This window comes from Sorex fumeus, unplaced genomic scaffold, assembly GCF_029834395.1.
Source record: "Sorex fumeus unplaced genomic scaffold, SorFum_2.1 ptg000002l, whole genome shotgun sequence".
Taxonomy (NCBI): Eukaryota; Metazoa; Chordata; class Mammalia; order Eulipotyphla; family Soricidae; genus Sorex; species Sorex fumeus.
This window is the reverse complement of record NW_026606059.1, coordinates 27,467,304-27,480,633: the sequence shown is the minus strand read 5'-3', so window position 1 is coordinate 27,480,633 and position 13,330 is coordinate 27,467,304.

Genomic DNA, 13,330 nt, shown 5'->3' with positions numbered 1-13,330 from the left:
AGGAACCAATAAGCACTAGGCATTGAATGAAGATAGAAGCATGCAACAAACCCCCAATGGGGGAGGGGAAACGGGGAAACCTTCCTTCCTTCCTTCCTTCCTTCCTTCCTTCCTTCCTTCCTTCCTTCCTTCCTTCCTTCCTTCCTTCTTCCCTCCTGCTGGTTTTGGCACCACATCCTGTGACGCCTAGGGGTTATCCCAGACTCTTCACTCAGGAATCACCTAGCGATGATGCTTGAGGACCATATGGGATGATGCTGATAAAAACTAGATCAGCTATGTTCAAGGCAAGTGCCTTTTTTGTTATACACCTTTCTGGTCTCTTGCTGTTGATTTTTTATGGGCAATATTGGAGTGTGGAAATACATTATCAAAATGTCCCATGACATCCTGCCATATGGCATGTACTAGAATAGCTCTGTCTGCTGTGAACACTAAGAGATTACTGTATTTATCAGCTGAGTGCCCATCACACACACACACACACACACACACACACACACACACACACACTCCTCTCTTTTTTTATTGAATAACTGTGAGACAGTTACAAAGTTTTCATGTTTGAGTTTCAGTCATACAATGATCGAACACCCATCCCTCCACCAGTGCACACTTTCTACCACCAATGTCCAATGTCCCCAGTATCTCCTCCAATCCTAAAGCGCCCCTTGCCTCTATGGCAGACAATTTCCCCCTTACTCTCTCTCTACTCTTGGGCATTATGGTTCACAGTATAGATGTTGACACACTCTTCTCTTGGTGTGTCTAGTCCACTGTCAGGTAGTGGGAGAATCTAGAGACTGCCGCCTGCAGCCTTCTCTGGAAACTGCAGAGCATTTTATCAGGCTAGTCACTGTCCCCATTCTTTCCCCAGGGAATTCCCTCTTTCCCACTCCAACAGTGAGCCCTGCTCAGAGTAACTCTCATCTCAAGCATCTTCCAAGCCCACTACACCACCTCCACACAGTTCTCCTCCATTTTAGAACTCCAAGTAAAACTAAAATGCCTCTTGCCCCCAGAAGGAAGTTCTCATGTAATGGCTACTCTGTGGTGCTTTAAAGGCAGGATTCTGTGCATTTTGTCAACGAATTCCTTTCAACCAACTCTTCTGTAAAAAGGAAGGCCTTGCTACTTACACAAAACCTTTTCTTCTTGAGCCTTAAGCACCTCTGACCTCCAATTCTAAAATGAACTTTCATGGACAATCTGAGAACTGGAAGTTGTTTTGGGAAATGTGCTGGCTTTTTCTTGAAATCCCTCCACCCCTCCCTTTAGCTTATCTGTGTTTCTAGGCCCAATTAACGGGGATAATGAGCCAGTTAGTTTGCAGGGCTGGAGTGGGGTAGCCTCCTGACTGCATTCCTTCTAGGTTTCAGTCTCCAAGGAGATGGTTCCCTGAGGATGTTGGAAATAGAAATAGATAAGGCATCCTGTTTCATCTTTTCTTTCCTCTGCCCCCTTCCTTCTTGTACTGTCATAATCAGGCAGTGTCTGTAAGGGAAGAAAGGAGCAGAATTAGATAAAAAATGGAAGGGCTAAACCCTAAAACTCAATCAAGTCATTGCTTACAGAGGCTGTGTCTTCTTTCTGTACCTCTCGTGTCCAGCAGCTTCTGAAAGAAAGTCACTTGCTAAATAGCCGATGATTGGAACGTTCACAAACAAGAGAAAACAAGCCAATCTGCACTTGTGACTAATGGCATTGCAAGCTGAGCTGTTATTTGCCCTTCATATAAGGATTCTGCTTATTCCTCTGTGCTTTACTCTTCTCTTCATCCAGAGATCCCAATTATATCTCTCCTTTGGTGAATGCACTTCTAAATATCTTGTGTTCGTGTGCAATTTAGAGTACCTACATAACAAATATTATGCTTGTCACAACTCCAGAGTTAATTCTAAATAACTAAAGGATTGCATTTAATTACGAACAACCCAGCAGAAACATTTCTTCTTATAGTAATGATGTGTAGCTTTCAAAAGCACGTGTAGGGACAAGAGAGACAGTGCAGGGTCTAAGGCATATACTTTGATGGCCCTGGTTGGATCCCGGCATCACATGCTATCATTGTTGGCCTCAGCCCTGGAAGTCCCGGATGGCACTGGTGGTCCCTGATTACCACAGGGCTGGAGCAGCACTGCATCATTGGGCCTTAGCATTGGCCTAGAATAGTGAGGAAGGGTCTCTGAGCCCCCTTTCCACCCCTAGTGTAACTTTTCTAATTGAGAAAAGGATTTGGAAATCTTATAAAATCTTAAGGTGTCACAGATTTATCAAATCTTTCATGCATCCTTGTGTCAGAAGTGAATGCCTCCCCTAATGTTCACACATTCAATAGGTGAACAGAGAAGGAAATTCAGAGAAAGAAAGGCAGGGACCACAGACGGGAGAGAGACATAAAGTAGAGCTGTGCTCTGAAAGCAAAGGGGTCGTCTCAGAGAGTCATGAGTAGGACAGTCCGGGTGAGGTCACTCAGCGGAAACTTCCTCTGTGATTCTGACATTCAGCAGTTAGTGTTTAGCTGTAAGAATTGCAAACTAAAAAGACATAGCCAAGTATCCAATCAAGAATAATCCCTCTGAGGACGGGACCAAATAGTGCATAGATATTAAGTGGAATTGAAACACAGGCTAGGGCCCTGGGCTTAGCTTGAGGTAGGAGCTTCCAGAAGCTGAGTTCCTTTTCAGATAAGAACTAAACTGTCCTTAGTGAACTGAAGGGTGGACCTGGATCACTGCTTAAATTCGGATGTTGCTTCTTGGCTCCTCTGAAGTGAATGCACCCCATAAGGAAGTAAAGGGAAGTTAGCAGCGTTTTTTAGCAACTTATTGGCTCTGTGACTAGGTCAGTTTCAGTTCATTTTCCTCTTAATCTTGGCTCACATTTTCTTGCATTTTTGTATTCTTGGATAACTTTGGTTTGGATGCAGGACATTAAAAATTTAGCCTGATGGGTGTTGGATATCTTTATTATTCCTATAGTATTACTGATTTCTGCTGTCGTATGCAGTTAAGTATCCTGGAAATAGTGCTATCCTTTGGGTCTTCTGTATCAGAGGAGTTATAGGAGTGCTGGAACTAGTGCTTATTATTCCACTATTAGACCAGACCCTAATTCAAATGCCCATGACTCATGAGAGTTTCCCCTCTGACTGAAATAGGAATTATTCCCAACCCTGGGAGCTCCAGACACTGCTTCATTTAGTCTTTTTGGGGTCTCCTTTCATCTATCATAGATTTCATATGAGCTGTTATTTTGTTTTGTTTTGTTTTTGCTTTTTAGGTCACATCCGGTGATGCACAGGGGTTGCTCCTGGCTCTGCACTCAGGAATTACCCCTGGTGGTGCTCAGGGAACCACATGAGATGCTGGGAATTGAACCCGGATCAGCCACGTGCAAGGCAAACACCCTACCTGCTGTGCTATTACTCCATCACCTCATACCTCATGTACTTTTGCTTATGACCTAAATGCCCCAGAGGGATACTCTAGAGCAGCATCCTTCAATCTTTCTATACCAGCAGACCGGGCAGCAGCCCTGCATACTGCTGAGTAGACTAGTAGCAATAACCAAAGTGGTAGATGGATGGATTTCAACTTCCCTATACCTGTGGACCAATCCATGGACCGTGGATGAAGTCCACAGCTTTCTAGCTCTCTAGAGTTCCATCTGTCAATATTGTTACACTGGAACTCTGTTCCATTTTTTTTTATCATTTTTTGGTTGTTTTTGAATCACCATGAGATACAGCTACAGACTTACAAACGTTCATGATTACATTTCAGTCATACAATGATCAAGCACCCATCCCTCCACCAGTGCCCATTCTCCACCACCAATATTCCCAGTATCTATCCGGCTACCCTCACCCCATCCTACCCCCTGGCTCTGTGGCAGGCACATTTCCTTTAAGTCTCTCTCTCTCTTTCCTTTTGGGTGTTATGGTTTGCAATATAGGTACTAAGAGACCAGTCTACTTTCAGCATGCATTTTCCATCCCAAGTGATCCTTCCAACCTTCATTGACTTAGTGAATTCTTCTCTATCCCATCAGGTGCTTCCCCCAGCATCTAAGGCTGACTTCCAAGCCGTGGAGTTCCGTGTATTCTACCCAGCCATGTTCTAGCCATTGTCTCAACTCTCACCTCAATTTAGCAACACAGTCTGCTTTATATCTTTTGGCTCTAGTGCCTGGAAGCGTCTATCATGGCAAGAAAAGAGGCAGATATGCAGCTGGTCTTATTTCTCAGGACCCACTTTCCTTCAGAGCCTCAAATGAAATATTTCTGTAATTATTATTTCGCACATTCTGTCCATTTTATGGTGTTTTGTCTTTGTTTTTAGATGCTAGGTGTGAGTCTATCTCTGTTACTCAGTGTTGACCACAAATTTAGCTTTGTAAATGGTACCATAATAGGTAAATGTTTCATCTTTGTTTTGATTTTAAGGGTGAGAATTCCTTAACAATAGATGTATTTTATAAAAGAAAATTGTGTGTTTCTTTTGGGATTCCACCTGGTTGTATGCAGAGCTTACTCCTGTCTCTGTGCTCAGGGATCACTCCAGTGGAAGCTCAGGGAACTATATAATGGGTGCCAGGGATCTAACCTAGGTCCACTACTTACTAGGCAAGCACCTTACCACTGTATTCTCTCTCTGGTCTTAGAATACTTGTATTTTGAGGAAGAGATTAAAAATGTTAAAATATGAGAAATGTAATAAAATTAAAGTGAGAGATCCTATAGTAGGAAGAAGGAGATGCGGGGAGGGTTGGTTTTAAAGAACAGATCAAATGAGAGGAAAATAGATAATGTTGAATAAAGATTGAATTGAATATTCGGTCTTCTTCCAAGTTGTCTACTTTCACTGGTACAACAATCAGGGCAATGCAGGAGAACCAACGGGCACCTTGTTATTGAGATTCATCAAAATAGTGTGTCTACCACATTCTCTTGTGTGAGCAACACATCTTCATGTTTATTTGTATTGTTGCTTCTCCATTTTACTCAGGGATAGTTTGCATTTAGATTGTCTATGGCAGGAGCTAGTAGCATTACCTTGTGAGAGTCTGACAAGATATGTGTGTGCAAAGATTCTCCCCTCACATCCAAGAGGAAAAGTTAGAGGAAAGGGTGAACTTCACAGAAGTTTGTGATGACAAGTTGATAACTCTCTGATAATTTTGGATAATAGTTTCTAGGTAAATAAAAAATAACCAGAATCTATTTTGCTTGTTTTTCCATATCCCTAATACTTTCCTATAACAGTGTCCCACTATCAAGGAGCAATTGTCAGTTTAGTATGCAATTCATCATAAATTTCACAATGAACTTAATTAATTTAAGCTCATTCTTTCAGCAAGGAAATATGAGCATCTGCCTGATTTGAGTTTTGTTTTTGTTCTTACCGAATTTTTACTTCCACATCATGGTTGTTAAACATAGGTAATGGGGTTGATCTCATTTGCACTGCCTTTTGCTTCATCCACAAACACAGAGGAATGTGATGCAGATGTCACATAAAATATATAGTATTTGCTCTCTGTCTCCAACTCTGTCACACACACTCATAAAGTGAAGTAGGAAAACTGACAAGGAATCTTAGGTGAAAGTCATTTCTTTAAGGACATACACACACCTTCTAGTATGGAACAAGCAGAATCAGAAGTGTCAGTACTATTTCTTTGCTGAATATCCTGAGCACTATTTCTTTGCTGAATTTCCTGAGCAGTTACTAATTTGAGATCTTGATATTGTGGAGAAATTCTTCTCTTGAAATGTCTGAGTGAATTTTACTCTCCAAATTTTACAGTATTATATATAAATGGTGCGTCAATACCAATTATTTTTAAAGATAAATAAAAAGAGAAAGAAATAAAATATTTTTAAAATGTTTCCTGGAAACATCCCAGACTACAATCTTTCTCTGTCTTCTCTCCTTCCTTAATGAAAATGTCTTTGATTATTCCTTATTCCAGTTATCTAACTCATTTACTCACAAGCACATGTATCAATTATTTTCTTTGCTTTTCGTCTTTTGGGTTTTGGGTCACACCTGGCAATGCTCAGGGGTTACTCCTAGCTCTGCACTCAGGAATTACTCCTGGTGATGCTCAAGGGCCCATATGGGATGCCAGTGATCGAACTCTGGTTGGCTGCATGCAAGGCAAACACCCTATCCACTGTACTATTTCTCCAGCCCCCACAACTATTTTCTTATAAAACAGACATTTCTAAGTGTTTCTTTGACTAAGGCAACTTAAGGGATCAGAATCTATTTTTTTTTCTCTTTTGCCCTTACAGAAACTTACCTGTCAATCCTTATCAGCTGGGCAAAAGAACACAGAGCAGGAAAAAAAATGAGTTTAACACAAGTTTATCAAAATAAAGGAGAGATTTCCCTGCTATACCAAATGATTATTTTTGGTGTTTTCAAAACAACTTCATGAGATTTCTTTGCAGTGTTCAGAATTTTCTCAATACAGTTAGACTTCATGTTAGGCTTCATGTCAGACGTAAAGCAATTGCTTAGACTTTCCTTTTTCACTCTCACCTTGTTTCCTCTTTAGCACAGGAGCAGATGTGTGTGGCATGTTCTATGGGAGGTGGTGGGAACCAAGACAGCTGCTGGAGCCACTGCAGAGAACGGCTGGATGCAGGTGCACAAGCTGCCTGGATTTGACAGGCTTTAAGGCTCGCATTATGTCTAGTGATACCCAATAACCCTTCCAATATGGTCCTAAAAAACAAGAGGAGCAACACAGTGACACATTTAGGGCATACAACTCTATTACAATCACCCAGATCCCCATGGAAAAGAACCTGTATATATAATTTTTTTGATCTGCACAACCACAGTTGTAGTGACTGAAGATTAAATTATGTACCTGACATATTTTTCTTATCTGCATTTTCTGCCTTTTTTGCTTATACTAAATAAGTATACAAAAAAGATTGGAAGTCTTACCTTTATGTAGCAGTTTCTTGGCAGAGACGTACAGGGATTAGTAGTAATTATGAGATATTATTCTTCTGATGGAACATTAGTCTAGAATTTTGAGCAGTGACATGTGAGTATACCTCTGATTTGGAGATTCTATCCTTAAGTGTCTGATAACCAGAAATTAGTCCCTCTCCACCACTAACTAGACCAGAGACGAGTCACTTAATTTTTCTCAATCTCTCAGCTGTATTTTAATTTTAGCCCCTGCCTGGCAGTATTACACGGTGGATTTGAAAGTTAAAATGATAAGAATGCACATGAAAGTAGTTTGGAAATGGTTACTAGAGGCACAAGGGCTAAAACATACCTCTCTTTCTTCCCAAGTTCTCATGTATGAAGAAAAGAATCACTAACCTATGAGGGCTCAAAGTATTATTTTTTGAGGCAGAGACATTGCAAACAAAATTCAGCATTGGGGAAAACTCTAGATGGGAAATGTGACATAGATACGAGAACCAACTTGAGTCGCGTCCTTCCCAGTTCAAATGAAAGCCCGTGTTTGCAGAAAACAGAGTCCACTAGGTAGCTGTCCTCCCTCTGACGGCAAGTTCAAGGATTGCTTCTAGAGAGCAGGAGGAGTCTGAGAGTGAGATATAAGCCTCTGAGAGGAGCCGGCCAGTGACCTGTGATCTCATCACTCGTCACGCAGGCCCACTGGTGGGAACCAAGAGGCCACCAAGCACACAAGCACCTCCTGTCCTGGCAGGAGGATCAGGTAAATATGAGCATTTGCTATGTGATAATGTAAATTATTCCCATCTCTCTCTCTCTCTCTCTCTCTCTCTCTCTCTCTCTCTCTCTCCTCACCATAATTTAAACAAATCTCTTTAAATAAAACTATTTTATTTCACTATAAGCAGCCTCTTGCTTTCATCCAACCATAGAAGGGAAGCATCAAACAAATGAAAGTCTTGTGTCTAAAAAATCTGAGGAAAGTTTAACATATCCTTATTTTACAAGAAGAAGGAAGACTAGTGATGTTATGTTAAAGATGTGACGTCATTCACCCGTATCCAATGATGATGCTCTGAAAACAGGACTCTCACCTGGGAGGTTAGGACTTTGAGTGGGTGGATGTGTGCGTGTGGAGCCTTAGTTCTTTACAAGAGCAGGCTAAAACCAAGGGATACATGAAAAAGCAGGCGGTGTTCTCTCAAAAGAGAAGTGGGGAAACACAAAATGGATATGGAAGAGATACAAAGCTTAACTTTTTGTTTTGTTTTGTTTTGGGGTCAATACCCAGAAATTTTCTGTGCTAACTCCTTGCTTTGTGCTCAGGGATCACTCTTGCTGGTGTTTGTGTGCCTGGAATAGAACCAGGTTTTTCTGTGTGTAAGGCAAGCACCTTGCCTGCTATACTGACTCTTAGGCCCCCAGATATCATTTTGTTTAACGTCATTATTATTAGTAAATCAACAATTGTGTAAACAAAATGAATTTATTAGCATGATCCTGACTGGGCAAGAAGGTAATAGAAATGACTTCTCCTTGCCCTTTAAAGATTCTTTTGTGTCTCTAGTATTTTCCTCCAGTTCTTATTCAGGAAACAGCATGGTGATATTAGGGAACCATATTTTATGATGCTGTCTGTTGCAAGTTTGCTTTTTATTGGCGGGAGAGGGAGTCACACCCAGCAATGCTCAGGGGTTATTCCTGGCTCTGCTGCACTCAGAAATTACTACTGGCAGTGCTTGGGGAACCATATGGGATGCTGGGGATTGAACTCATATCAGCCGCATGTAGGGTAAACACCCTCCCACCTGTACTATCACTCTGGCCCCTCTGTTGCAAGTGTGGTTCCAAATAAGCTGTTTTATTTTTCTTCACATGGATCAATAGAGTTACACGGATATGCTTAGTTGATGGTTGGCCTGCTCTGGAAAATCCCAAATGACTTATCCTTTGTATCTTGTTGGAGATGTCAGGAGATTAGGGTTTAACTTGGTCCCTTTCCCATTTAGCCTAGGAGTTTCGTCACATATTCTTTCATGGTGGTACAGGACTTCCAATAATATGGGTATCCCAATTATGGAGGCATGAAAGGAATTCTTGATCATTCATGGAAGTGAAGATATCATACCTATCGCATTAAGTGGATCAAGAAGAGAGCCCTGATTGGGGATGATGTTGGCTTGATGTCTTAAAAATACCGACATTCAGGTTAATGTTTCTAAGGAGGAGGAGGACAAGGAGGAGGAAGAGGAGGACCATGGCATGGATGCTCATGACTGGATAGTGGTACAGTAGCACGGAGGAGCTCCTGGTGCCCAAGCAGCCTTGGGAGCCAAGTCTTGATGAGGTTCAGTGCCAGCAGCTCAGATTCTGAAGAAATGGACTATGATCTAGAACTGAAAAAGATTTCCACTCTGTCCCCAAATAAAAGCATGAAAATAACTATGTAGACTGATGAAATGAAATCTCAGTTGAAAAGTATTAGGAGCTCCATGAGAGCAGCTACCCTTTCTATAAGCAATAGCAAACACCGAATTGGAAACAAATTAGTATTTTTGTGATTGTTCCACCAAGTGTTGGATGTGAGATGCAAGATGTCTTATAACCTTGATTTGTCCAAGGATGTCATATTCACTTATTCTGTTGGTCTTGAATGATAGTTAAGGTCAAAGCAGATTAAAGAGGGAAAGGAACAAGACTTATTTCACTTATTTCATGAAAAGAATACCATATATTTGAAGCACTTACCCTAGCTGTGATTATTTAGCCCTATTGTAAAAAGTAGTGAATAATACAACTTCCCAGAAAATTCAGTGAAGGGATTTGTGTGAAGAGACCTAGGACAATGCTTGGTATATAATAGTCACTCAGTAAATTGTTGTTGGGTTCCTTTAAATTTATCTTTTGACTCCAAATTCTCTTTGTACTAAGACTAAGGTCTTCTATAATTTTTTATTATCACTGTCACTGTCCTTCCGTTGTTCATTGATTTGCTCGAGCGGGCCCAGTAACATCTCCATTGTGACACTTGTTACTGTGTTTGGCATATCGAATACATCACTGGTAGCTTGCCAAGCTTTGCCGTGCAGGCAAGATACTCTCGTAAGCTTTTGGGCTCTCCGAGAGGGGCAGAGGAATCAAACTCAGGTCAGCCATTTTGGCCACTTGCAAGGCAAACGCTCTACCCACTGTGCTATTGCTCCAGCCCAATTTTTTATTATAGTTAACATAATGTGTTTACAATTCTGTTGACATTTATGGTCTTGGTGTTCAATTATTTTGACTCACCAAAGTGCTCCAAGATTTCCAACTATGCCACTGTGATACATCTATACACCTCTTCCCCCTGTAATCTGGATTTGGCAGATTTTTTTTAAGTGAAGTATTTAAGGAAAGGGGAAAGTAGTAAAGACACACAGGTAGTGGGGGGCCAGGTGGAATGCCCTGTTATAACAGATGATTACACATGCTGAAGTTGGTCTCCATCTGCTAGTTATCACCCCGCCTGGCATTTTGGGAAATCCAAAGCTAACTCATGAATGCTAGCTACTGCTTCTCGGTCCCAGAGATGCTGTTGTGTGTTACAGAAGATAATATCAATCTATGTCCTGTCAAAATAAATTTTAATTAAGTAATAGTCTCATTAAAAGGTAATTAATTCAGTATCCTCGGCTGGGTTGCAGTTCTCTTCCAGTCTGTGATTTGTCGATCGTTGTCCTTACCACAAACTTGATTCAGGGCTGTGTATGACTCAGCCATGCACCATCTTTGGAAAACATTAGAAAGTTCAGTTGAAATTTCAACAGCATCTCTATGTAGAAATATCACTGGTGGCATCTGAGGTTCCCAGACTCAGAATTCCCTTGGTACTGGGTTCAATGCAAAGAGGTTGCTCTACACTTAAATAGTCTCCTCCTTTAGAACTATACCATGACCTTTATATTTCTGTGATTGCAGTAAACTGACATGGATGGAAATGACTCTCATGGTTCTAACATCATAGAAAAAAAGAAAGTGACCTGGTTAACACACACTCAGTACCAAACTCTGGGAACCCTTATTAAATACACAATTTAATCTACGGGTTTGGATTTAGTTTATAAATTACTAAGTGCTACTGCTGGAAAATATATACTGGGGATGCTATTTATGAATAACGAGTCTTATTATGTAGCACTCTCCTCCCACTGTTCATCGATTTGCTCGAGTAGGCCCAGTAACATTGTGAGACTTGTTGTTACTGTGTTTGGCATATCAAATACATCACGGGTAGTTTGCCAGGCTTTCCCGTGAGGGTGAGATACTCTTGGTAGCTTGCCAGGCTCTCCGAGTGGGGTGGAGCAATCAAACTTGGGTTGGCCTGGTCTGCCGCGTGCAAGGCTTACTCCCTACCCACTGTGCTATCACTTGGGCTGGAGCAACAGCACAGTGGGTAGGGTGTTTGCCTTGCATGTGACCGATCCGGCTGACCTGGGTTAGATTCCTCCAACCCTCTCGGAGAACCCAGCAAGCTACTGAGAGTATCTCGCCCACACAGCAAAGCTTGGCAAGCTACCCATGACGTATTTGGTATGCCAAAAACAGTAACAAGTCTCACAACAGAGATGTACTGGGCCTACTCGAGCAAATGATGAACAACAGGAGGATAGTGACAGAGTCTTATTATACTACATGACTTAACCATGTCATGTAGTATAATACATGGTTAAAACATGGTATTAATCGTGTTTAGTATTTTGCATAAGTGTCGTGATTAATGCTATCTTTTTTTTAATGGGTAGGGGTAATGAGGCCAGAAATCAAACCTCAGGCTTCATATCTGGGACACATGTATTCCACTACTAATCTGAATCACCCATACCTTTTATTTAAGTCATCTTGAATAAAAAATATCTTTTAAGGCTTTATATTTATTTTTTTTGCATGTGTTTTGTTTTTAGTAGTTCTCAGGCATCACTCGTGGCAGGGCTTGAGAGACCTTTTGAAGTGCTTGGGATTGAACCCTGGTCGCTGTTAAGTGCTCTACCCGCTGTATTATCTCTTTTTCTGGCCACTGATTTTTATAAAATATTCATAGTTTTAGTCTCATTGTCTCTTAAGATACTTGTGTTTTCACTTCTTTAAACTATCTCATGTTGCAATACTGAGGAAATAATGGGATGTGGCTTTGCAGATCTGTTCTAAGCAGCAGGCCAGCTGGGAGCGCTTGCATAGAAGGGCAGCTCTGATGTGAGAAATAGAAACCTCCCTCATCACTAATGACCCCAGAATTTCAGTAAATTCAATGAAAAAAATGCATTTTCAACTGCAGATATCAAACATCTAATTATTTAGTGAAGATAGTTAAAATATTTGGAAACCTGAAAGTTGTAAAACAATAATTTTTAGAATTGATGGTAATATCAGATACAAAATAGATCATTGAACAAGATATTATACAGCTCATCTATCTTCTTTCAAAGTTTAACAGAAATTATGTAAAAGATCTAGGCTGAAAATTAACCCATTAGTATGCAGCTGTATTATTTTCCTTAAGTTCATGCATTAAATTCAATTTCTAGTGAAAAAAATCCAGATTTTATTCTACTTCAAGAAATAATTTGTAGTCACTACAAACTCAGTTGAGCTGTGTTGATTCTAGTAAACTATATATACAATAAGATCTTTATTCTCTTTTTTTGTTTGTTTTTTGTTTATTTTGGGCCACATCCAGTGCTATTCAGGGCTTTCTCCTGGCTCAGCACTCAGGGATCACTCCTTGTGGGATTCAGGAGACCATATGTAGTGCCAGGGATAGAACCCAGGTCAGCCACGTGTAAGGTAAGCACTCTATCTTCTATACAACCTCTCCAAACTTGATCTTTTATTCTTTTACACCAAAATATTCATTGGATAATATTTGTGAAGTGTTCTGAATTACTTTAAAATATACAAATTATTCTTATATTTCATATAGGTTAGCTTATCTTAATAAGATGTTCTAATTAAGTCTTACAGATGCACAAAACAGCACAATTTTTGAATTTATGTTGATTAATTAACTGAAAAGTCTACTATCCTTTAATGTTATCAACGTTTCCACTGTTTATTTTTTAATTTTCTGAGTAAATTTTATACAAATTTTATATGTTAAAGGAAAAAGAGTTGTGCTAAAGCTATTAAAGTAAGCCAGTAAAGAATTAGCTGAGAAAAATCTGCGGTGTTTTATGGATGAGATGGCATATAGAATATTGTACATCACATTATCATAACTCACAGACTTCTTACTTTCTTAATGAGTGACAATAGCAAATCTGGAAAACATCTGCCTTGAAAAATAACATTAACTGCTCTCGGCTTAAAAAATGTTGCTTGGCTATATGGCATAGCAGCCATGC